The 27,339-nt window shown below is 45.2% G+C and overlaps 1 protein-coding gene and 2 long non-coding RNA genes across 3 annotated transcripts in view; 1 reads left to right on the top strand and 2 right to left on the bottom strand.

Annotated features, from left to right (window-relative positions):
• LOC110119929 overlaps window positions 1-27,339 on the bottom strand; it is a 128,357-nt gene that overhangs the window by 27,045 nt on the left and 73,973 nt on the right. The gene's annotated exons all lie outside the window — the stretch shown is intronic.
• LOC125387178 lies at window positions 16,595-17,630 on the bottom strand. The gene is made up of 3 exons (XR_007227735.1): window positions 17,182-17,630; window positions 16,888-17,033; window positions 16,595-16,800 (listed from the first exon to the last, which is right to left on the bottom strand). It is a non-coding gene; the product is annotated as an uncharacterized LOC125387178 (long non-coding RNA).
• Window positions 17,783-27,339, top strand: part of LOC100644876 (LIM domain only protein 3) — a 70,552-nt gene continuing 60,995 nt past the window's right edge. Inside the window, exon 1 of the mRNA XM_003393775.4 lies at window positions 17,783-18,147. The gene's annotated coding sequence lies outside the window, so the exon portion shown is untranslated. The remainder of the gene's footprint in view (window positions 18,148-27,339) is intronic.

The following is a 27,339-nucleotide window of genomic DNA, read 5'->3' as shown; positions in this document are numbered from 1 at the left end:
GTTACGTCGCGTCGGTCAACTCCATTATCGAATGGACCTCGTACGCGTGTATACGTACCATCGTCCCGTGATACCATGGGATAATCACTGCGAGCGGATAGATTGTCGCGCGATATTTTTCCAATTCGCGGTAGGGATTTCACGTGTCAAAAAATGGACGGCGTATTTCGCGATGCGGGAGGAGAAGAGATAGGTCGATTGGTATGGAAGATAGAAAGGTAGGGAGAAAGAGGAATTCTGGCGTGAGGAACACGTTAAGTTGTTTCGCGTTATGGTTGTGTTATAGGACATTGGATGCGCGTGATACGGTGTTGCACGAGGAGCGAAGGGTGCACCGTGCTCCATATAGGTACGCGGATATATCCTGGCTGCCGATGCTACTCGCTGCACCTGATCCTGGTCGGCTAAATTGATGATATAATCCGCCATAACTCAGGATTACCGCAGAGGCCCGAGTATGTGTCGGTACACGCGGAGGAACCGCGCGCTCTTCGGCTTGCACCACGAATATCGAGCATTCTGAGTCGTGTTCTCTCGCGACGTACTTTAATCCATCGCGTTCTTTCGCGTTACTCTCGAAATGTTCGTCTGGTCGTCCATTTTATCCAACGATCTGCCGTCGATCGTATAGAAGCTGCAACATTTTCATTTTCTCTTTATCTTCTCTTTTTTTTATTTCTATATAAATGGAAATTTTCGTATCGCCAATCAAATCCGCTTTTTGTTAGTTTCTGAACAATTTCATTACATAAGTACGTACACGATTAGTGTTCAGTCTTCAAGAAACAAACGACTTATTCGCGCAAGTTCGTTCATCGCAAGAACACGACATAAACATCTTCAATTCTTCGTACTATCTAATTTGCGGGATCAATAAAAAGTAGCCTTTTCACGAAAGTATAAATTCCCACTAAACATTCGCAGTTTACTTACAACCGATAAAAAATGCATCGCTCGTTGCCACCGCAATATTCTCACAGGTAATTTTGCATTCTTGCAGCTCTTGTATCAACAATTTCATACAAGTTGAATCGTCGAATCGCCAGCACAGTGGATCTTATCTGAATTTCCAAGCGTTGCGACGCTTCGCATTGTCGATTTATAAACTTAATCCGGTGAATGTTCCGGATATGCCCGTCCCGTAACATTGTTCCAAGGAAAAAGAGAACGAGGGAGCAGAACCAGTGTGTCCTCTACGACGCAACGTGTCCAACAGGCTTTTTGATTCTCCCTAGCGACCTGACGACCGTCTCATGCTTCAACGATTGTACACCGCTATCTCGCGGAGGATCATTGCACCCCTGCGAGCCTCTTAGGTACAGTAAATGGCTGCACGGAAGAGGGGCTGAATCCATGGTGGCGTTTGCCTCTTGCTGCCTGACGTTGCGTTGTGTCGACCAGCAGGCTACTGTTAACTTCCAACTATCGCAAAAACCTACTTAAAGCTCGTGTACACGGTCTTTGTTGCTGTGCACGATCAAGTACGGTGCTCGACGTACGACGCAACCCTCGTTGGACGACCGGTTTGTCTCATTGTTATCCAACGATCCCCGAGAGGGTGGAGATGAAGAAGAAGGAGGAGAAGAGAGGAAAGACTATGCTTCGTGCAGACTTTCTGCGGACAACGTTTATAGCAGCGGCGTGAGCTAAGGCCTCGTTAGTTTCGTGGGCCGCAACTTCCGGCGAATCGGCGTCCCCCGACGTCTCACAACGGTGGCGACGCTGAAAAAAGAAGTTGCTGCTCGTACCTCCACGACAGTTTTCTTTCTCCTTGGAAAACTCTCTCTTGGATTATAGTTCGCGTTCGTTACTCGACCCTCGTTCCATCTACGAGTCCCGCGTTATTTAACGACCAACGGGCAACTTGTAACAAGTTGTCGCGACGAACTAGTAACTAGATTTCAATAATCTTGCCCGGGGGGATTTCCGATTCGACGTGCCAATTAGCGGGACAACGATATCGTCGTCCGTGGCACGGAGCAAGATTAAGAGAATGAAGGTAAAATAAAAAAAATAGGTGACCGGGGAGCAGAGGTGAAAAAGGAAATATAAACGGGAGTAGAATCTCTCGGACGTATGGCATGGACGCTTAAGTCCTACCATAAATATCGCTCGTTTTCCGGTGTGGCGCGAAGCATGAAACACGACCAGAAAAAATCCGTTCCTCAAACACGCGAAATATCGAAATTTACAGCCTTACGTTAGAGGAGGAAGGGAGCGGAGAAGCGGCTTTATGCAGATTTTGTAGACAGGGCAGGAAATTTGCCTGTGGTCTCTACGCTTCGAGCACCGCTGGTACAAATAGAATTAACGAATTCTGAAATATTTTTGTTTGTCCGCTGTGAATGTCTGCGCTCCCTTGTCGCCTTCCTCGTTTCACGTGTAACGGAGATTAGCCGTACATTGCTCCCCAAGGATTCTTGCACGGCTTAAAGTTTCCTACTCATCTCGTTCCATTCAGTTTCGTTCGGAAAAAAACATCGGTAGAAGTGTCGTAGGAGTTTTACGACGTTTGCGTCAAACACGATCAGCCTGAGAGTGATTAAGCGAAACTCTATACAATACAAGCAATAAGCTTCGTTGTTATTCTCCTGAATCTTCACCGACGAGACTCACAAATGATTCATTCGGGAGGATTCTCTCGTAGCAAATATTCTTCCGGACGTTACGATCTTTTATCTCCAGTTTTTACGACGATATTCCGGCATCCTGGCTTACGATACGTTCTCGCATAATTGCGCTCCCGAATCAGCTACGCAGTAGTGGCCTAGATACGAATCGAATACGGAACGAGCCTCGAAAGAAGCTTCTTTATGACGTATATCGCAGCTCGGTTGACAAAGAGCCAGTCGACGAGTGGATTCGACACGATCGCGAGCCTCACGATATTCGATAACATCGCCTGAGAAGATGCACTGGTTGGCTAAAGCTGGTTTCACGACTCATAAACTCTCTTTCGTCGCCCTGTTATCGACGTCCTTGGCCTCCTATTGCCATCGATGGCGTACCTGCATCGTATCCAGGCAATTCATAATTTTTTCGCGTTATTATGTTACAGGGTATTCGATTCGTTCGTATCTCCTTGTTCGTGCGATCACGATGATAATTGGATATTTTCAAGATGGGAAAGATCATCGGTAAAATCGTTTAGATCGTGTCGTTTATCAACTGAGATCGAAATTGCTAGTTTGTTATATTATTGCCGATGAGCGATACATGTAAGATCCGTGTAATTATTGCTCTTGTAATTAATCTTATGAGTGCCATATTAGATTCAGATTTAATATTCTTAATCTTAACTAAATCAAGTTCCATTCGACTATAAAACAAGATAGCATCGTGTGCTACTTTACGTATTAATTCCTCAAAAACATTTCTGTCTGTAACCAGTAACGAACACTGAAACTACCATTAATTTCATATTTATGTAAATTCATGTTTAGAATCTTCTATTATATTCAAGTTCCAATTGAGTAGAACAAGAAATAGAACTAAATGCTACGTTGCAGCGCAATTCTTCAAAAACATTTCTAACAAAGAAGAGCGAAGGTAGTAGCGATACCAGCGAGGATTTGCTTGTATTTTACTGGTCGACGAAAACCGATGACAAAGTTGCTTCGATAATGTTTCTTGAGTCTCAAGGGTCGCTTCACGTTAAGGCTTCGGCTGTGACGCCAACGCTGGCACTCTTGCTCGGTATGTTAATTAACGGTATAAGCTTCCAAGCCACGGGCTTGTAAGGAGTCCTTTATATAACTAATTAGTACCGCTGGTATTCAGACTATTTACTTCATTTGGCTCGGCCTAGGCACGGCTACATCCAGCTTTTATTTTCATCCCTCTCGTTCTCTCTCCTTTCTCCCTTCTCGCTGTGTGTCTCACCCTTCCGCATAGTTATCGCTATTCTTACTTTTTGCCCGCTGCCAGAATAATTCGCGACGACACTTTGATCCTCGTTAGAGTTTCAGAGACGCATTGTCTGACTTTTCGCGCAAGTTTTGCTCCTCCGAAACGTCGAACGAGTCTCGCTGTTATATTCGTTGGAATATTTTCGTCGATCGAGGACAACCGGGCCGAGGTAAATTTAAATAGCTCTTGGATTCTGTAAATCCTTTGCAAATTCGTCTGCTACAGTTCTCTTTCGTTGCAGCGATTGACAAATCGTTTGCTCAGATACTTTCGTATGTTTTGGAATAATCATCAAAGTTTAGGGGATGTCTTTTGCACCGACGAATCTATGTAAATCAAATCCTATGCAGTGTCCAAATCTTTATTCGTTTGTTTATTTGTTTGTTTCGTTCTTTATTTACTTTACCACGAGACAAGTCCTGTAATACGTAAAAGGGTGAAAAGACTCTTTGTTATACCTAGATAAGTTAAAGTGACGATTACTATAATGTACATTGCAAAGAATATTTCGAAGATAATAATCATTAACCATATGGATCAATCTCAATAAATCATTCGATTTATGTATTTATGAGAACTTTGAATGTTCAGAAATACACAGCATGTGCAAAATATCCAAAGTAAAGTACCTACATCTTATGATATGTAGGGGGCGAAATAAATTTTTATGTACGCACGTCCTATTTCTAGGGCTCACATCTATAAATCGTATATAACGTACAAAATAATTCGTTACGATAAGAAGGAACGAAGCAACCAATAGAAGATATTAATGTTTGAAAGTATTAAAAGAGGAAGTTCCATTTACGTTGAATCATTCTGGATCTTTATTTACTGAAACAGAAACCGGTTAACTATGCGCATATAAAATAGTAAAGCACCCGGAGTGCTTTATTAAATATGAAATCCAGGAGGATCATTAAAGTCAGTCTCGGCTCCAAACTTTCAAATAGTCGCGAATAGAATACCATTGTTAAATCTTATGAAGATGTATGTAACATCTATGTACTCTTACATAGCGTTGTAATACGGTATTTATCAACGTGGCGCCACAAAAAGTAGCCTTCTCCGGGCATTCTTATTTCTTGGTCGGGCCGTGTTCCATCTTCGTCCGTTCGAGCACGAAGTTGGAAATTGCCGCGATAAAACCGCGCGTAAAAGTATAATAGTTTATGGAGTTAAGCAGCTACAGTGGGCCAATAAAATTTCCGGCATGGGTCTCTCTCGCTTGGTCTCGATCGTTTCAGGCCGCGGGAGATGTTTCTTCGTCGGTTGTGACGTTATAACGCGTTACGTAGGCCGGCGCATCGATTCGTCCGGGTGCGCGTGACAATCGCGATTAGCCCTCTTAACTCGCCAGATCCTATCGTTCCAATTATATAGGATTATCCGGATCGATACTACTTTGCTACCACTTTTCTCCTCGTAAATACATCCCGTTTATCCATCGACATTTCCCTCTAGAGATTTAGCATCTATCGGCAAAACACCACGTACGTAACTAACAGCTATCTCTGCCAAACGTTTGTGGACATTGCTTGAAAGAAGCCGCTTATTTTTAGCCCGCAGCGTACGATATCTCGACCGGCAATCGTATTCGTCCGTGTTCCGTCGTTACGACAAGCAGTCTCGACGTGTGTCGTTCGTTTACGACTCTAACGACGCGCGATTCCTCGTAGATAATCAAACAGCGCGAAAATTCGTCTGTCTACCCAACGAGCGTGCAATGTTTTTTCCCAAACCATTTTTATCGATAATTCGTCGAACTGATAATTTCTGACGATATCCTTTTGCACACCGGTGTCGTTAATCGTACCGTTTACAGGCGAACACCGGTAGCGCGCACAATTGTTAATTACGCATCCCAAAGGAGCCGACACAGGTCTGCGTAATTAGCGGCGGAACGAATGGAAGAGAAAAAGAAGAGAGCGAAGAGAGTGAAACGCGGGTGAATCTTTCGCGGTTTGGCGTCGAGGCCGAATACGGTTGTGGACGAGACAGACCAACAGGATTAATGACCATCCTTATTATCGTTTGGTCGTGGGTACATGCGCGACGCGGGCAAGTTTCGAGGCTAGCGCGTCTGCGGCGTCGCCTGCCGACGATGCTGTGCAAGATTTTTAATTAATCGATCGAGACGCCAGCGTCGGGGCTGCCGTCGTTCGCGGTGTGGCTGGTTCATTAGAGACTCTTAATTAACTTGCGGCGCTCACGCGACTTCGTACAATAGAATGTATATATGTATATATATAATGTATATATATATATATACTTATGTATATATATATATACTTATATGTATATATATATGTGTGTATATATATGTATATATACAGTTAGCGCAAGCTAACGCCATTTAATTACATGTTAATAATATACACAGAGCAGAGTTACAGTGGCTTGCCTTCACGCCGGAAACCCGGCGAATCGAATTCACTTTGCACGTTCAAACTGAGGTCCAGGATAATCTCGTAGGCGGTGTACGGGCTTCGATGCCTCTACAACTATCGAATCAACCGTCGAACATACGAATCGATCGATAATTGCGTTCTCCGCAACTCGAATCTTTCTCCGTTGAGAATGGACCGCGGCGTAATTGACCGGCTCGGCTCGCGTTTCGTACGATTAATTAATAATCAACCACTACGTTGGTGAGAAATTGGAACTCGTGGTCGAGTACGGAACGTCGCACATGGTCATGAACAATAAGCCGCAATCGAGCACCAGCTCGAAATTTAATCGGTCTCACGTTGCAGAAACATCGTTTCCCTCGTTGAAGGATACACCGCGGTTAAACCTGTAAAGTTTGACGTATACGTAAGAGATTAAAGAGAAAGGATACGTAATTACGGATGTCGCGAGATACAGGAACGTACGAAGTGTTTGCCTCGTGAAAAATTCAATTACAAAGGGGAGGGATAAAATCGGACCAACCAAGTACTTGAAAATGAATTCGCGTTCAATTAAAGCGCCTCGAACAATTTGCCAACGCGATCGCTTTCGTTATTTACCGAACGATAATTAACGATCGCGTCGTTAATCGTGTCTATTTGATTGCATCTGCTGGAAGTGCGCGTGCACGCGTGTGCGCACAAATTTATCAAAATGTCGGTGAACATTCACATCCAATAAAGGGATCCTCTAACGATCGGCCACCGCGGCCCGCCCACTCTTTCACCGTCATGTCCCGACACGAGATCTTTCCCACTCGTTTCACGTTTCCGGTAATTCATTGAGCCGAGATCGCGCGCGTGCACGTAACGGTGTCTTAATTATATTAAAACAGAACTTTGAAAATCGCCAAGTCTTTCAGCTACTTATTTTTAGTCTTGGAATACGAAGAACCTATTTTTGAAAATCAATAATCTATAGTACAATCGAAACTGTTCTTTGAATTAACTTAAGATATTCTTGCGCCATGTTGAACGTTCCGAGAGTGGGAATTTGTTCGACTGTTTATAAAATTTCATGTATCATCTATTATCGGGAAATTAATTTATGAATCTAACGAGTCGTTGGAAATCAAGAAATTAACAAAAATGAACTTATCATGTTTTACACGTGTGATCTTCGTACGTTATACGCTTGTAAAGGTATTATTAAATTACGAATCTCGTTTTATCGCCTATTCTCGTTTCCATTTATCTGCAGTGTATCCGGCATGGGACAAAAAATCGATTCCAGTTTAATTAGCGTGCAATTACCGAGGATTATTTATCGCGTGACAAGCGAAACGGAGATTATTAGAATCTTCTTTGAGAAATAGCGGGCGCGGGGCGCGCGCCACGCAAGAACGATGCCAAGACTAGTGGAAGGTGGCAACATATGCTCAGACAGGCTTGCCACGAACGCGACCCGTATATATTAGAGGACGACATCGGTGTTTTCCGGCGAGCTGGTTAACCGCACTCGTTAAACGCCCCATAACGCGCTACCTCCGTAACATCGGGCCACGTTGTTTGTCGAATTTGAACTTACGCGCCCTGTTATAACTTTTTTTCCTCGTTGTTTTCCCATGGACAAACCATTTTAACCGAAACACTCTTTTTATTCGTTCACCTTTCTAGTAACTACATCACAGATATTCATTACCATCCGAATTGTCCTCTAAACTATAAATTCTTAATAAATTATTTCTAATCGCTCTAAAACTTTCAATAGGATTCGAACGTTCGAGTTTAAAATGTTAATTTTGAACATAATATTGTCAGAAATGATCGATAAATGTTTATATTCAAATTCAGCGAAACACGCTCATAGAGGATCAAAAGATTGGCAAAATTGAAACGTTTCCTCCAAGTATTAGCCGAATCAATGGGCGATTTACGAGGCGAGAGCAAGAAACGAACGATACAAAAGAGGTGGAAGGAGGGAGACGGAGAGAAAGGCGCTCCGCGGAAGATCGATACGTTGAATCGGTTTGCTGGCGGCTGAGCGACTCGAAAGACTAGCTCAACAGCTCATAAAAGGGCGCCCGCGGAAAATATATATCGACATTGAAAAGTTTGTCGAACAAGCCGGGCGACATGTTGCCACGATAGCACCATAACTTAACGCCGTCGTCGATATGGGAGACTCCTTCTCCCTCTTTCTCTCCCTTTTTGCCACCATTCTCTCCATTTCATCCACATTTCAGCTTCGTCCCTTCATAACGTGTACCTGCGATCGCATGAACTTAAGGGCCGCTTCGCGCGCTATTTTTACGAAACGATGGAAATATGTCGCGCCGATTTACAGGCCGCCGTCGACACGTACCGCTGCGACAACAAAGGAAAAGAGCTTTCGTCGTCGCGGATATTGGATACAGAAGAAACGATAAAAATCGTGGCAGGATAGCTGGTAATTATGGCAACACGGTTTAACACTAGAATTATCAAGTTTCCTCTTATTTTGTTAATGATAAGAATTTGTAATTTCATTTTTATCTTACTATTTTAATTATAATTGAAGATATAACTGTTGACATTATAGAGTTGTGTCGACATTTAGTTTATGTGTACCTAAGTATAGTATACATAATTAAAATTAAAATTAAAGCTATATAATGAAAGTAAATAAGTATATTTAATCGCGTTCCTGTCTCAATAAAACCAGATGTTAATATCGCAAAACCATTTGCACGCTTTTACTTGCAAAATCCGAGAAACACCCGATGCCAATCATTTTGATTGGTTCGGTAATTCAAACGTTGATGTTCCAACGTAGAATACCAGAATTACCCTATTTCTATTTTTCGATCCTTGATTCTTAAATTCGATAAAATATCCGTGAATAAATAACATGCGCAGAATTTTTAGCGACTCGCACAATTTACGAGCAGTAGCAGGAAAAATAGCCGGAACATTGTTTAAGCATATCCGATTCGACACCAACAGACCAAGATTCTAACAAGCTTATCGGTAGCTGGTCGGATCGAAGCTAGGGGCATAGAATTGAACCGGCCTCGAGTGGCAGCGCATCGACATCGACAAAGTTCATCGAAGACGACAAGCGAAGCGGCGATCGGCTGAAACGAGTTCACCGTGGAGCATTCTAGCTACCTACAGCCCTGGCAGCGGCTGTAGGCTGGGGTCGTTGCAATTAAGGGTATTAATTAGCGGGTACTTCATGCCCCCTCTCGTCTCTGCCGCTGGCCTAGCCCACCGCCACCCCGTGCCCCTTTCCCGGACCAAACCCTCCTCTACCCCTCTCCGGTGGCTCTCCTATACGTCGACCCACCCTCTCGTCTCTGCACCCCTCCTCGTGCCGCTAAAGTGCACCGCACCGCACCACTGACAGAGCAATACGGACAAGAGGTATATAGCTAATTACATGATTTTATAGCGGTGTCCGGGGAATCAGGAAGGGGTGGTGTAGAGGAGAAAGGGGGTCCAAAAGGGGAGAGGCGGCACTGAAACACTCAGAGACGTTCGTGACGTCAATGGCGAGCAGCGCAAGCTGAGCTTCCGGCAAGGGAGGATCTAGTCGAATAGGGGAGAAGGGTTGTTGCGAAATTTTTTCTTCTCTACTTGTCTTTTTTTCTTGTTTTCTTCCGCTATCCCCTTTCCTGTCTCTTTTTCGCAGTACCTTCTGTTCTCTTCGTTTTCTCTCTCCTCCCTTTTTCCTCTTCCTCTTCCTTTTTTCATTTGCTTCGCGATACGACACAACGTCGACGGTGTAGACTTTGTCAATCGAGGCACGCGTTTGGTTCTTTGAGACGCCTCTGATGTTGTTCCGTCACGAAAAAAAACCACGTCGCTCGGCATGGGGAACCATCGTGCCGCTAATTACCCGGCGCCGTGTGTACGTAGTAACGCACGTCGCGACATCCCATGGAAATAATCGTAGCCCGTGTCTTTAAAGAAAGTTGGTTGGAACGCGGGGATTTTTAAGCCGGCCGAGTACTTGATTCGTATACGCTGATCGGAAGAAGATAGGTACAGGTGAGAAATTCGCGAGAAACGCGTCACTCGTCGATCGAATGAGACCAGTTGGCTTGGCGTGAACGCTCGTCGAGCCACCGATCCATCGGTATCCGCCAGATGAACCCGCAAAGCCGCGCGATCAGGCCACCGCCAGCTCGAGGGAGAATGGGTTAGATATTCATGTATTTAAATTTATTTATTGGCAGGATTTTTGCTCCGGCGAGGGTGTCGTCGGGAACGGAGGGAGAGGTAGAGGCCTGGCCGGACTCGCCTTTCTCGTCCCTTTTCCTTCCATCTTGCAGTCGACTGTTAAACCTTTGCCGCTCGACAAGCCCTTCTTGGTAATTTTCCCGCTTAAAGAGATCTCGGCCAATTACGCAGCCTGTCCGACGGCCGTTGAATTTTAATTGGAAAAGAAACGAGCAGAAACCCTCCTTGCCGGCTCTATTGGCGCACCCCGCGGCCCACGAACGCGCGCTCAAGAAGCGTAGATACGGACGCATCCGACGTTGGTCCGGTTTTGTTCTTGACGCGGCCAGAGGAAAACGTGGCTCGTGCTCGAAACGGTGAAACCGAGAGAAATGCCGCGTGATTCGCGGTCCCTCCGTGTCTGTGGCAGATTTCTCCTTGGTTTTCCGGGGAATTCCAAATGAGAAGATTTCACGGGGTTAGCTCGCCAGAAGCACGCCCATTAAGTCTCGCGATTAATCGCGACCTACTGAATCGCTTACGCAAATCACGGTATTAGCTATTCAGAGTTATCGGCCTGCTGTTCGGCTCGTTCATTTTTCTCCGATTCCTCCTGTCTCTTCAAATTGACACGACTGGGCAATCGCTTTTGTTTCAGTTACATTAGCGAGAGAACTGAAAGTTTCTCTGGTGTTTGTAAATTGTTCGTTTCGATAATATCGTCTCTGCAATTTGGAAGATTTATTTCGATGCAAATGTAGTTTGGACAATTTCCTAGCACCTTATAATTATTTTCTTCGGAGCAGAAGTTAAACGCGGTCTTGTTTAATGGAAAATAAAAAAAAAAGAGCGTATAGAAGAAGGACTAGGATCGAAATCTATAGTTTAAGGATAGATAACGAAAGGTTAAAAGATCGTTTTAAAATGGATTCCGTCGTAGCAAGGCACGGGTGCTGCCACGTCGCGGAGGAACAATAAACCATCTAGCCACCCCCTTACCACCCTCGTAATCAATTTCCTAAAGTATCCACATACGATCACGATCTTCCTTCGGAAAATCACCACGTCTCTTAACTCTGTTTCGTTCCAACAAACTGTACAAACATCATTATCATTTCCTCGAGACAACCTTTTACGTCAACATCGAACCTTAACATCCCGAACAAGAATCGCCATTCCAGTCTCTATCAGCGCTGCTTCTTCACCGAATAAGTGAATGTAAACGTTGCTTCAACGTCGTTCACTCGTTTCATCGCATAATTATTTCCCATCCTGATGAAATTCGCTGCATTTTCTTCATCCCCTTTAGAGAAAACGATGGAAAACCAGCTCCGTAAGTAGCAAAAGTGGACGCATGCGTTCGCTGACACACGCTCCTATATTGCGAAACTTTCATGAACGCGTGAACGCGTGAACGTGCGAAGGTGACTACGTGCGAGGAGCCGATCGACAAGGGAGAGCTAATAAGTATCGAGAAACACGGAGCCGAAGTAACTTTTAAGAAGTCTACCATCGATAGAGGAAAGGGAGAGGCGAGTGGGGTTGCTCGGTTTCCAGGTTTCACTGGCGTTCGAACTCGATGGAACACGAGGTTTCGAATGGGGGTGGTTTGGGTAACCGTAGGGGTGGTGGTAGCAGTACTTTATGAACGCGTTTCACATAAATTGTCGCGGCTCTTTAAGAAATTGGAAAAAGGCGCGAGATCCTTGGTGAAACAGCTTGCGTCGAGAGTGGCTGGAGAACTTTTTGAACTGCTGTAGGACAGCGAGCAGAAAGGGGAGAAAGGAACGCGAGAAGAGTGAGGAACGACGGGACGGGGGGATGCTCGTGTGTACGTGTTCGCGCGAGACTGTGTGTGGGTTCGAATCGGTGTGCGTGACCGAGCCCTTCGGAGGAACGTCTATGAGGCAGAAAAGAGGGAGAGCATGGGCTTCGAATAAAAGGTGACAAGGTTCTAACCGTGGATTTACGTAACAACACGAGTATGCCCGTACCCTTCGAACAATCGAGATGCCTCGTGCTTATCGGGTCCCTTTCCGTCTTCCCACTTGCGTGTTGCATCCGTTCGAGCAATTACGCAACCGCCAGCAATTTGGATCTCGCGGAACTTTACTCGTGTTTCCGACGAATTAACGATTAACGAGCCAAAAGAAGGATCATGAGGACAAAACGATGAGGATAGTCGAAAAAAAGCACGACTGTCGTTTTGTAAGTTTCTGTTATATAAAGTTTCGGAAATGGTAACAGAGACAGGCAGAAATGTCACAGTCAATACATTATCGATGCTCGTCCAGGAGGGTAATTCGAGTATACGAAAAAAAAAAAAAAGAAGAAGAAGAGAGGAAAGAAGGAGAAGAGTCAAGCCGGAGGACAAAACAAGAGTGGCGGGTCGTCGAGGCGCAAAGGAAAATCGATGCGTACCTGTGGGACACATTTTCCAAGCAGGTAATCTTCGTTGGCGGACGAGATATTACATTTGAATAAACGTCGCCGTCGATAACCGCGACAGATCGCAAATACGCTATCGATCTAAGCGAACTGCCGCGCGTAAATATCCCATGGGAAATGTTTGCTAATATCGATCATATTCTCATTAATACTATATGGCTTTAGGCAGGGGGGTTGTCTCTTATCGTCTACGAGCGTCTCGCGAAGTCTCTGCTACCCCTTTCGCAATGGTTCTTTGAGTATTTCGCGCTTTAACCGGTGCGGTACGAGATCGTCGTTCGCTATCATAAGAAAAAGAATAAACGAAGAAGAGAAGAAGAGGCAAATCGAGGGGAGAAAGCAAATATGTACACGTCGAAGGCAGACGCGAGCGTGAAAAGTTCAGAGGCGCGCTGGCACACGTGCACGCGTACATGCGTGTACTTGTATGTTCGAGAGCACACACAAGGGACTGGCGAACAAAAAGTTTCGGGGTGCGGCGGGCATTTATCTCGGCGGACGATGATAAAGGGAAACAGAGGTTCGCGGCGTGTTGGAGCGAATAAAACGTAGTCGCGGGTTACGTCGAATAATGCCTATCACGGAGAGTAAATCGGAATTTACCCCAAATGCGAGCGAGCGAACGAGCGAACGAACGAACGAACATGCGACCATATCTCGTTGGGCCCACCCCCTGTGGCCACTCGCCGCGTCCGCCGGTGTTTACCGCAATTATTAAATGTAAACTCATATTTCGTAATTGCCAAATATTGGCGGTCCGATCGGTTGGTCGTGGCTCGATGCATCTCGCGAGGGGATGCTACTGCTCTCGCGCGTTTTCATCCCTTCTCGCATAACAATCCTTCCCAGCGGCCCTTTGAACGAATTAAACCTCGACGAATCGATAAATGAATTTGCTTCAATGGTTCGTTTCTAGATACACTTTGCCTTCTGACAGAGATTCGATAAAGATTTTGGATTTCGCAGATCACACTATGTCGTTCCCTCGTTGTAAATCCACTTATTCCAGCGAAAGATATTTCGTAAATTCAATTCTCTATCGATATTTTTGGGTGCAACGGGTTTTCACTTTAAAAAAACAGCACGAAATGGAAGCTCGCGAAGAAGTTAATCGGATATGCGATTTTCGATAGCCAACCGGGGGGGAAAGGTTCGCGCTGTTGACGAGGGTTGTCAACGGCGTGGCGTCAGCTTGTGTAACTATCGGTAATTAATCAGAATCATCCCCGTATATCGTGTCCGTCGGGTGCGGTGAAGGCAAAGGGAGGGGAGGGTTGGTTGACGGTGGCGATGCCATGTGGTGGTGGTGTTGGTTGCGAAAGGGTAGTTAACCAGTGACGTCACGCCCGTGGCGACATCTGGTCCGGCACTAACCACCGGACACTGCAGGACGTTGAACACTGGACACTAGTCTGTCCCTAATTCTGGATCAGAATCAAAATTACCCTTGCGCGATCGCGTCTAGCCTCTCCATGTCGGCAGCTGCTTCTAATTAATTCCGCGTTCGGCACGTTCTACAACCGTTCTCTATCCCTTTCAGTCAAAACGACCCGGGGAACGATCTCGGGTCCAAACGAGCAATAAATTTTTTATTTCAAAATTCGTTCGACCGCATTTAGACTGAGATATCGAGACAAGATACGATATCAAATAATTACGTCGGACCTTTTCATGCAATTCGACTCCACGTTTTCTTATTTCATTCTCCTTTTTTTTAAAATTCTTTCAACTAAGCTGTTTCGCTTATTTGCGTATCGAATCCGAGCTGGGTTCGGTCTAAACACAGTGCGCAAACTTTCGAAACGGTTAAAACACGAATAGTTAAATGGTCGACGCTTTGGTGCGTAACGCCAGGTTCAAGCACGTTCCTCCATGCTCGTGGCTATCAATTGCGGCTAATCCTTTTCGAGGATCACCGGGAAACTCTTGTCCTTTTTCCCGGTGGTTCCCTTTACGAATCCCGGAACAGCATGGTTGAAAAATTCGTTGTTAAATTTCCGCGTTACCATGTGAATCTTTGCGCGTTACGTTCGGTAACGCGCGGTCTCGTAATTGGCCAGCGTTTACACGGTAATGGCGGGCTGGCATCGTTTTAAAAGGGCGAAACGTAACCCCCTGGTGGACAGTTAAAGTCCGGCCGGCCTGTGGAACCGGTCATGTATATTAGATACCCAATTCCAGCGGTAATCCAGCCATAAATATCTTTGAATTATATTTTCCACCGGGCTGGACACCATCACGAACGATTTGTTCTAAAAGGTGGTGGGGGAGGGAGGTATCGGAGAGAGAAGCGGCAGAGGAGGGATAAGCGGCACGAGGGCGAAAGAGAGAGAGAGTAAGAGAGAGAGAGAGAAACGGGCTTTATTTAGCCGTTAATCGCTCAATTAAACTGAATCGCTCGAATTAGCTTTTAATCCCGAACGTGGCGGTAGCGTGAATGGTATTTAAAAAAATCAAAATGAAATTTTCAGAACGTTCAGCTGTTATTCTTTTTCTTTCAAACTTGCCCTTTTCGATCGTTCATGCGTGTCCTTCGATTTTTTACGCGGTTTACAGTTCCACCTTTTCCCCTTATTATCGTGTTTACACGTATTAACGAACGTAAACCGTGGCGCGCTCTTCAACGTTCTTCAAAAATAATAAACGCGGAATGTATTTATTTATTTATTCAAGCGATCAAAACAGCGTTAATTTTCATAAAATCGTATTTCAGCGATAAATTCTCGACGATAAGATGGGTGGGGAGAGCCATATCGCGAATGGATGTGTGAAAAAATAGCGAAACAGTGTAAATATTTACGATCGAGCGATATTTGCCAACTGGGAGAAACGATTTCGCGGTGTTTCTAGGAAAATTTAGTATCCACGTCGAACTCTCTTCTTCTATATTCGAAACGAAATCACATTGACGAGAATTTTCATCGTTTCGCGAACAGCGTAACTATTTTTCTCTTTTTTCCTTTTCAGGCGATCACCGAACGCTGGCACGATCTTTAGGCTAATCTAATCCTATTTACATCGCGGCACCACAGCCAGATTGACGTGCACGGAAATAAATCGGGACGGGGCGAACGCGTGCACCATCGTGGCCGTATAAATTCGTGCTTTCTCCCTGAACAAATCGAACGTCGGGCCTGATGTAAATGAATTCCGCTCTAATTGCAATTATGTGCTCGGCGAGTGCACATAAATGTTCGTCGTTACGCGATATATGACACGTCACTCACGACCGAGCCGTGCGTCATTGCGAATTTATGAAATACTGATCGATGCTATATCCGTATCGCGCTAGTCTTCCACCAGCTACCGTCATAATTGCAATCAATAGTTGACGTTATATATAATTTGGCCAAGTCGAGACGACGATCCATTACGTATTTACGCGTCCTTGTCGTTTTCTCCCCGTGGGTGAAGAAGAACGTCTTCGTGGACGAAAGCTTCATAAAATCTAACATGGTGGTACGGATTATAGGTACGATTACGTCAGTCACAGACGATTAACGTTAGTCTGTGCTTGTCAAGTTAATTTTCCGCTACACGAAGCTTCCGCGGAGCAACGAACCGCTGCCATTATTTGAAATTCCTTTGCTTCAAGTGGGAGCTACGTCTGAAAAGCTTCGAAACTCCAATTTTGACTGCTTACAATCGAATTACGTTTACTCGGCGTGAATCAATAATCGGCAATCAATAATAAATCACGTTACATCGTCCTAGGCTAAATGCCAGTCTCCAAGGGTAAATCATTAAAACGTTGGTAGCAGCGCACGCCAATCAGCAAGCATAGCGTGTAAATACGTGATGGAAGTACCCCAAACCCCCTTCGCCACCGTGCCGGGCCGCGTGCTCTTCCCTGAAATCACACCATCCTCCTAACTGATTTGCTGTTTAGCTAGACCGATTTATTTATCGGTCGGCCGTGATTAGACTTTCGCTTTACCAGGGACACACGACCTCGTTAAACATTGACCGGTCCGGCAGATTTGTTAACGATTGTTCTGCACTGCTACCGATCGTGAAAAACACTCTGCACACCTCCGCATTCCTGCTTCTTTTCGCGTAATACCAAATAACTTCCACCTGTTGCTACAAAAGAAAAATACGTTGCGTCGATCGATGACGATTGGTTAGCTCGTGTACACGAGAAAATGTCTTCGTTCACTTATCAGCGAAATCTACGAGGCAGATGCACATAATCTATATCTTCCAAATAACAAACAAAGAAAACACTTACAGAAAAGTAGCGAAGCTGTTTCTCGCTGATACATGTTCTATTCGAATTTATTTCGCCGAATCTTCGCCGTCGTTAAAATTCAAGACCGTTCGAGCAGACAATAAGATCCCTTAGCCGTTCACGATTCCCTGTAACACCATCCAAAAGTTCAGAGCATACTACGTGGCAAAAAGTTCGATGAATAATACGGCGACGGGTCGCATTAACTATCGGCCCGTGTCCTCCAGAGTCTTGGGCGTCGTTAGTTTCCCTTAATTACCGCGCTTGCCTCTATACCCCCTGCCCCACCCTGGCTGGCAGTCTCTGGATCGAAGAAGTCAGTTCGCAAGTTCTCGAAGCTCGAACGGGAGAGAGCGGTTCTCACGCTCGTTAGAAGCTTAAGGAAAAAGCACGTTAGGGGTGGGATAGCCTAGGAATGTGGACACCCACGAAGACGTGCCCCTTTCGGGATGTCCTATCGTCACCCCGAGCTTATTCCGCCCCTTAAGTTCTGGCCACACCCGCAATCATGCGCAGTTTCCACCCATCGGCCAATGAAAGCTCGAGAGCTTGCAAGCTCTGCTGAACGGCTTTCGAGCCGAGCCACTCCGACAAACACCACGTGCCACGCGGCCGAGTTGCACGTGCGTCCGCGGAGCTGTCGAGCTTTTGCGCGTCGTGGCCGTGAGTCGAGCCCTCCAATCGACGCGTCTTTAGAGGGACGAACGTCGTGTACCGGTATCTCTGTTGATTTTTCTGTTCTTCTTTCATCCAGACACACCCTGTTCCCTTTACTTGCGTCGTTGATCGTTGTACACATTAGTTCGTTATTGCACTGTTTCGTTTTCTATGCTGAAGAGAAAAATCGTCTAGCTGACGACATAGAGGAAGACACCGAGACTTCACGATCCTGAACACGCTGACAGAACGGGGCCCAAACGTAATCGGGCAGAGGCAGTTGAAAACTCTGGGAAAACCACGAAGAACGTAAGTAAGAGTTTCTTTATTTCTACAATATGATTGGAGTTCGTTTGGATGAGAATCGAAGGTGGCAGTGAACGTGAGAATTGATCGTGACAAGCCTGGCCGATATTCAACAGTTGGTCCTTCTTTTATCTTCCAAAACTCGACCCTTCGTGCTACCCCTGCGTCGAGCCCTTAACAGGTTCGCTCTTACGTCACCCTCGAATCTTATAGCAGTAGATCGTACCTCTTGGGTAAGAGGTTGTCGACAGCTTCCGTTTTGTAAAATAAATACTACTGGGACGCGGTGATATCGTATTTAGAACTATTCGATATCGTTACTTTTAATAAATATTCCATTTTAATACTAAAAATCTCAATTTCCTGTCTTGTCGTGTCGACAGAAAATATTGTTCCGTTCTTTCCATTACGAAACGTATATAATTCAAAAAGAACATCGTCGTGAAATCTCGAAACACGTAAAAGCAAACGGCTAAACGAAAAAAAAGACAGTAGCCACGAGAAATAGACGTCGCGCGTAAAACGACGGAACCGCATTTATCGCGTTTATCCGCGTAATTCTTTTCGCGGTCCGGCCGGATGCTGGCGGAGGAATTCGCGAGCCGTGGGCAGTAGGTGTGGCCATAGGTGTAACATATTTATGTTGTGAACCGGCCGAGTGCGGGCAATAAATAGCGAGCGCACGACCGGCCACGGCGGGGGGTGTGATGGCGCGGGGAAGGCAGGTACGAAGCGTAGGGGTAGTTCGTCGAGGCGCGGGGTTAGAACGATTACGCTTTCCAAACCCCTGGTCGTTCGACCGCGTCACTGGCACCGCCACTGGCACCACCATCGGCACCACCACCGTATCTACCCCCGCGTACGTCCCCCCACACCCCCATATACGTCCTATCACCATCTGTCTTTCTCTCTTTCTTTCACTCTGTCCCGTGTCTCGTGTTTCGTCCCCGCTTAACCCTACCAACCCTTTTGCTCACCTACATCCCCCTGTCCCGTGCCAGCGGAGGCTGTATGGTGCCCGAACAATCCTATTCGTTTGTTTCCAGCCCGTATGCACGCATATACGAAGGCATGCAATTTCGCGTTAGGAATGCGCGAACGAGCGCATCGCAGACAATGTTTGGGGTGGACGGAGTACGAGGCGTGCTTCTTTGGAAAATGCCATGGCGAGAGGGCTTTAGGATGACCAAAGGGGTTGAAATACTGTCCGGTCCGTTTATACGCTTCAACCTTCTAAAGAAAAAACAATTTTCGTTGCTCTTGTTCACTACGATGTTATACAGTAAGATATCCGTACCTGGGTTCTCGGTATTGGTTATTTCAAATATCCGTGGGTAACCGCAGTTGGAAAAAATAAATACGGAACGAAATGTGTATACACGAAGGTATGAATAACGTTGCATCCCGTACGCCATTCATTTTATTTTACCTTATCCCATAGATATTATCACATAACGTTCATCACTATAATTTTACCGCTACATCGTATTAAATTAAATCCTGTTATACCATAAGTAATAATATACTACCAAGTTGTAATATACTTATGGTAATAAATATGCACAGTATAGTGTAACGTTATCTACTAATCGTGGAAGAGTTTAGTACTTATCCCCCGCGAATATGCAGATTTTACTGTATTCTCATTTAACGAGATTAAATAAAAATTGGACAACGTGTCGCGTGCAGTGACAATTTATATCAGGCGAATGACGAGTACGCAAGTGGTAGAACGGAATCGCCTGTACAGACAGACGCGAAAGCACGCGTACGCGGCCTCGAGTCACGGCTATGCAGGCCATCTTAGGAAGCGAGCACCCCTCGGCATTCCAGCGATCTCGACCGATCGAGAATCGAAGGATAACAGGAACGCGGCGCCGAGTGGCCGCGTGTGTGTCGGCTGTCCGGCAATCCTAATGATGCATATCTCTCCTCGGCCCGTTATGTCTTGAATGTCACGACGATGCGATATCTGGCGGACCGGTATCGGTTGGTGAGGCTGTTGCTGGGGGTCAGTGGGGGGGTTGAACAACGGGAGAAGCACGAAAGCTAGCCGGAATCAGGGTGGTATATGGTCGCAATGAGGTTGAGAGCTTGCGGCCGGATGCCAGTCTAACCATGTCTAGCGTACGTTTACTTGCAAGCTTGCCAGACGCTCGTACGCATCGCCAGCATCCGAGCAATGCGACTCAAGAGTCCGCGTCGCCGCTGACGATGCACTTCAAGATGCAGTGTCTTGGTAAGCATGCTCCTGCCCCCAGGATTGGCTCGTTCGTCGTTCGCCAATCCGCATCAGGTTGTTTTAACGTAAACGTGACTTGGCATGTATAGAGAAGAGGAATCGCGCTGATCCGTGCTTCGGATGCTCGAGTTTTTAGATTATACTTTTTCAACAAACGTTCTGGATATTAGATTCCATATAGGATGCATCTTGTTTAGAGTCGACGTACGCGACGAAGGAACGATACTAATCAATGTTTGGAAAATGAAATTTTTCAAGGGATGCTTCCTGCGAACAGGCTTTCTTGATAGTAATATTTTAAGGTATACTACCGACTGTATTAGGAGATAGAAAGATTTCTTATGGGATGTTCAAACAGGTACTCTTGCTATGAGATTGCCTAGAATACTTTCTATTTGGTGTTAAAGTATATAGAAAAGGTATAATGGAAACTGCGAAATAAAAGAATTTTCTTAAACGATAATTTCTAAATTCTCATGATATTTGGTTCCGTATAGGATATATTTCACTTACTGTTGAAGTACGATTGAAATTGCAGATTCTGCACTTCGACAAATCGTTTCTCTCTCTCTCTCTCTCTTTCTTTTTCTCTCTCTTTCTCGAGTTATTATTTCTGTGGTTGAAATTTATTCGTGCGAAAAATAAACGAAAACGCGGTGTCACCACTTCTTCACCTTTAAACTCGTTATTCCTTTCATGGAGGAGGCGTGGTCGCCAGCTCTACATTCAATGGAATGAAAAAACGCGAATTCCATTTAGCATACAAACGCGGGCCCACGCAAATGAATTTTATAAGTGTCCTTTTCGCGAGAACACGCGCGTATTTCGACGCTTTGGCTGCGTTAACCCGGCGGGATTCGAGGACGCGCGATGGGTAATAGGCGGCCGCGAACGAAATTTCCACCCTCCTGTTCCCTGCGCCGGCCACCCCCTCGCGCGGCACGGTGTGTGCGTACACCTCGCGCATTCCGCAGCGAGATTGCGCAAAAATCGGGCAAAACAAACGCAACTAATTTAACTGCTTTCGAACAATTAATCCGAAGCATTTAATTTAATTGCGCCGCAGCCCGTCGAGACCGGGCAGCGTCAGTTGAAACAACAACCGATGCGAGACCCGGCCGGAATTTTCGGCTCGTCGCGCTTGACTCGAATTCTTTCGGATGCAAACAACCGAAAAAAAATATACGCGCGCCTCTGCACGCGCGAAATCAAACAGCAACCCATGGACATCGAAAGATGTAAACCGAATATCGAATCGGCGAGTCGGAGGAAATCGTGCAAGTAAAAGTCTCATGGATGACGAACATCGAACTTCAAAAATATGGCTGTATTTTCATAAAGGGGAGAAAAAAAAAAAAAAATTAAAAGTAGTTACTCCGAGATGGAAGAAGATCGAGAGAATCGCGTACAGGAGTTTCAGGCGTTGGTGGAGAACGAGCTAGTGGGTAGGTGTAATTAATAGCAAACCCGTATAAATCAGAGACAGGCTGGATGCAGGTTGGTATGCGCCGTTCCCGATGCGGGATTATGCCCAGAGGGGCGGTTACCCCACGACCCGCTAATTTTTCAAACGGCCGCCATAATGGTCCCGGCTAATTACTGATTTTTATCTCCACGAGTCGGTACTGTGAGAAAGAGTCGTTCGACCATGAGGAGAGGGACAGAGAGAAAAAAAATTGAGCGAAAGAGACGAACGCAGAGAGGGTGGGATAGGGAGGCTACGGAAGAAGAATTGGATTCGGGTCAACGCTCGTTCTGTATTGCGATTTTAAACGGCTGAGAAATTTTCTGCAGTAACACAGTATATAGTTTCGCCTTGTTCCAACGATAGTCGAAACGATCAAAATACGTTTTTAACGATTTTATCGAACCTTCGTGATAGCTAAAACGTTCGTTTAACCCTTTTGACGAGCTTTGTTTTCCACGATAACGTCAAAACAAAATAACCAACTTTCGTCAAATAACCAACACTTATCGTAAGAAAGTTAGAGCGAGGGAATAGTTTGGAAGCCTGTGGCGTTAATGCTACCGATCGCTGTTAGTCGGATGCCGCTTGGAAACTTACCGAATTCACAGGAGAATTGTTGTTCACGTGTACGGGACGTTTCAAGTTACACATCGACCGCGTATTTTGCGCGGGTGAATACAGCTAACTACCCCCAAACACCTATGTACTTAACGTAACCCATGTAAGCTCACGCTAGAACAAATTTACCCCCTGAAACCCCCGAGACGGGTCGCGTCTCTTCCGACCATCCACTTCGAGTCCCTTCTCACCCCTCTAATTCTCCTATGGAACACCGATGTTATGAAGTTGTGTTGAACTTTTCGCAAGCATAGTTTGCAGAACACCCTCCGGTGACTGCAAGGCTTACCTTGGCTCGTGACATATATCTACGCGCAGTTCTAACAAACCGTCGCGGAAACTGAGGGCGGGTCACGAGAACGAGGGGTGAGTCGCACGAAATTTGCGGAAGAACGCGTCAACCGCGCGTGGCTCTCTTTCGATTTCGACCACGTCCCTCTGGAAAAGTCTGCAATTCTCGTATCAGCTACCTGTTGCCCGGCCACTATGTCAATCGACATGTCAATGCGATAATTCTGCTTTTAATGAAATTCACAACGCCGACGCATGTGTTTGATTTTGGAAATGATGTTATTCGACTCTCCTGCGCAACAAAGCGTACAACCTTGCGTAACAAAGATGTAAATCGGCTGGGCTATTAAACTCTTGGAAAATTCTTCTTTCGTGATATCTCGTCATTTCGCCTACGCAAGAAATTATTAATGCTAAATTCGACGATTTGCTTAATTCCTGTACTTCTTTTCTAACTTCCTTATTTTCCCCGAATACGACTCGTGACGTGGCTTGTTTTTCGAACGGTAGCGTACGTACGTGTCGCGTATGCAGCCGAAACAACGCACGCGTTAGGAATTCTCGGCACGGCAGTCGGAGCCAACAGGCCCGCTAGAAACTTACGGGCCAACTTTGAGGGGGGTAACAGCATTACAACGTTATTAGATTTACCGCAAGCACCTACCCCCAAGGCACTCCAGCACATTACACACATAGCCCTTCTGAAGTATAAGTAACCCTAAAGCGGTAGAGCTAAAGCCCAGCTCGTGGTCCCGGTGTCTTGTACCTTAAATTATGCGCGTGTGCCCGCAGGTACGAATGAGAGGCATTCCTCCGTACTTTGCCCCTTTGTGTTACCCCTTTCGATCGCGCTCGTATTCGAAATTTCAATTGCGAATTTTCAAGCAAGGACAACGTCAAAATCGTTGAATTATTCACGAAGTGAAAAGAAAGAAAGAAAGAAAGAAGAGCGAATACAGAGAAGAGTGAAATGAAAGAGAGAAAAAAAAAACAGAAAGCACAGTGGAGATAGAACGGCAAACGGGCCATAGAACGAGGAAGAGAGAACGGTAGAAATTTCGGTGCGAGTAGCTATTGAGTAGCTACCCTTAAGATAAGGGTGACTTCACCCCGTCCCTCATACGTTTCCGCTATCTGACGCTAAACGGCACCGCTGCTCGTGGCCTTCCACGTAAAAGGGATGGTCCTGGCAGGATGGTTCTACATAATACACCGGCACATTACTGTCGAAACCCCATTAGATAAGCGGAATTTAGAACGGCGAGACAGGATTTTTGTACGGACGACGTACGTGAAAAATCACCCGAACGCTCAGCTTCGCCGCGGATATTTTTCTTCTCGTTTTTGCGTCTGCGGTACGTTTCGAACGAAGATCCTCCTTTTAATCACACTGCTTTGCTGCGTCTTTCTCTGTGCTATTTGTCCGTGTTGTCGCGGCATTGTGGTAAAAATGCGAGTGGGAAAAGTAGAAGATGATCTTTCAAATTTGGAATAAAATCGAAAATCGATTTGTGCCGCGACACGTTTAAAACGACGAAAGCTTCTTTTCGTCGCGATGGATAGTCGATCTGTTATCGCGGCGAACTGGCATCAGCGAAACTGATTTCAAAAGCGAGAAGATGGGATCCACGCAACAAAAGCCTTTACACGTCTCGCCCCCTCCATCGGCTCATTTAAGGCTAACTGTCCACAACGGGGGTGCAAACTACCCTTATCTGCGGACGTTTATGCCCACGCCTTATCTAGCAACCCCGGACTGCTTCGTGCTTGCTAACAACTAGGTATTCTCTCTTCCAAGCCAATCTCCTTCCTCGAACAAAACGACCTTAAGTTCTCCCGTCTCTGTTGCTCCACCTACCCAGCTTTGTCATTTATTTCACGTCTTCTCTGTGCTCCACTTTGCTCTGGGTTTATTTCAATTTCCTCCGAGTGTTATTTTTAAAATGTCAAACGAAACTTAAAGATTCTCTTAAAATACTTACATCGTAGGAAATTGCGATTATTTATTCGATGAATTTAAATTGTTTATTAAAGAACATCTACTATGCAAAAGGATGGCGAGTCTTTCGTGATTTTCAGCCAAACACCATAACGCCTGTCTCTTGACAAGTATTTAAATGACGATGTTCCTTTGCGAAACTATTTCTTGTATTCTGAAAACCAACAATCTGTTGTTCGTTCGTTCGTATTGAAAAATATTTATCGAAAATCTGCTTCGACAGTAAAGATCAACGGAATAACAGCAGCCGTGTTAGAATCGATCTTCGAAGCAATGTCCCTTTTATTTTTCTTCCTCTACAAATCTAACGACAGGAAAGGTTAGGAAACAATAGCGCAATTTGGTTCCGCGCAAATCCATAGAGAGGAACGGAGAAGGTGGCGATACGGAAAATCGAAAGGTACGATGTTCCTTATCTCGCAAGTTCCCTCAGTCGGGTTGGAAGAACGGTTGTTGAGAGACTGAGGGTCGCTGGCCGGAGGATGTTGCGGTGAAAACAAAGACGTTACTCGTCCCCTATCTAGGGTTGTAAAATAACCGTCGAACGAGAGCAAAACAGCGGGAGGCAGGGGGAGTAATAAATGAGATAAGCTTGGGATAGATTCTTGCGGGAGCAGAAGGCATTATCGATGCGTTTCGTCGAATTCCTTCCTTTCCTTTCAATCCGACTATCTCCCACTTTCTACGATCTACCATCGTCAGGATATGCGTTCAACGAACAAACGAAACTACAAAAAATAAAAAATACATATTTCGACTCTACAAGTTTCCTAGATTCTCTCCAATTTATACATTTTTTTTTTTTTTTTTTTTTTTTTTGTTACCATAGAGAAACATACAGGGGCAAAATTGGAAAACACGAACGGAGCTCGATTCGTGGAAAATAAAAACACGTTGTTCCCAGCTGGTGCTCGTGCCTCGCGTCCCGGGAATATTACAAACAACCGGCCGATTTTCCGCTGATTTTCCTGACTGAAACGCGCATAGCCGCGTATTGGTATATCGAACTAATTGGAAGTCTTAATAGCACTCGACGTAATAACGCTGTCGGTATCCAGGCGTGTGCATCATATCGATTGGAATCTACAACGGACCCCTCTTGTTTTCAGCCCGCTCTTCCGTGCACTCGATCTACCTCCGTCGACTGGTAGCGAATCAACAAACGGGACTGATTTGATTTCATTCATTAATTCCGAGCGACTTCGTTCGCTTCGATTTAAGTTCATGCGTACTTGAACGCGTTTGCGGCTGTGGGTCGTTCGGTGATTTCGCACGTGTCGCACGCTACGGGGACAATTCCGTCCTCTGTCGAGGGTCGCAAGAATATTTTTAACCGAACTCGACGCCTATTTAACCTACCGAATAATGTTTTCGATATTTTTAAAAGATTCGATAAACCGATTCGGCAAATACGAAAATAGTCTCTGTCGGCGAGTTATTTTTCATACTCAATTTAATATCGACTTGATAGAAACAGAATAATTTGCGTTCCGCTGAATATAGAATCGCGGCTGCAGCCCGTCACCTCGATGATTTAATTAACCATATATTCTTTCCAAATTGCGTATCGATTTTAACATTATCCTCGGGTCACGTCGAAAATATTACCTCGAAAGTTATAACAGGTTGAGAGATTTTCTCAACTTGGCCGAACAATGTCATAGAATTTCCCTTTTAGCCGATGCCGGGAAAAACATGTACCACGCGCAAAGAAGAAAGACACGTCTATTGACATCCCGTAACCGTGCCGTGATTTAATATAAACTGCACAAAGCTCCACCTTTGATAGTCAGATATGAAATACTCCGGACCGAGGAGTGCCCTTTCGAAGACAGCCTGCCCCTGCTGGAGGGTGCGTTCGAGAGTCTGGTCGGACTGCATCAAGCGGTGATATCTTCCTCCTCCTTCGTCTGTCTCGAGGTCGAATATTCTTGTAGCAAAGGGGCTCTACCAGCTTCCAGTCTTTCAAACATACGAATATGAAAGATAGGTTGGAATGTTTGGACCTTTATCGTGGACGAATATCACGTGTCCGAATGCCTTCCCGAGATTCACGCTTGATATAATACGAGTCGTACATTGTAGAGAATCGAACAATCAATTAGAAGAAGATGTGTCACGCGATCAGCGATAGTTCAAACGATTTCCGTGAGAATCTTTCCTTACGAACTATGATTGAATTATTTATTAAAAAGTTCATGGTACCCTTGGAGGTCTGTAGAGACAGCTGCTCGAAAGTTTCGGATCATTTCCAAATAGAAATGAAATATAATAGTTTAGTATTTCTTATCTTTAGTAGGTTTCAAAAGTAACCTTTCAGTAGATTAAAGGACTTGTCATTCTTTGGTGCACAAAATCGAATACGAAGACAGGGAATTAAGAATTACCGTGTGGACAAACAAATCATCGAAATATCTCAGCATGGATTAATACGTTCCTACCTAACGACCACAATTCGTATTAATTAATAATTATTTTCTGCTTATCAATTAAATGATTCTAAACTGTCAAACGGTAGTGCAGCTGACCAAGCGATATACCATTTCTTTGTCAGCGCAGAGAAAGCTAAAAAACACA

Source organism: Bombus terrestris, chromosome 2 (genome assembly GCF_910591885.1).
Source record: "Bombus terrestris chromosome 2, iyBomTerr1.2, whole genome shotgun sequence".
NCBI lineage: Eukaryota > Metazoa > Arthropoda > Insecta > Hymenoptera > Apidae > Bombus > Bombus terrestris.
This window is presented reverse-complemented; position numbering and strand designations above follow the sequence as displayed.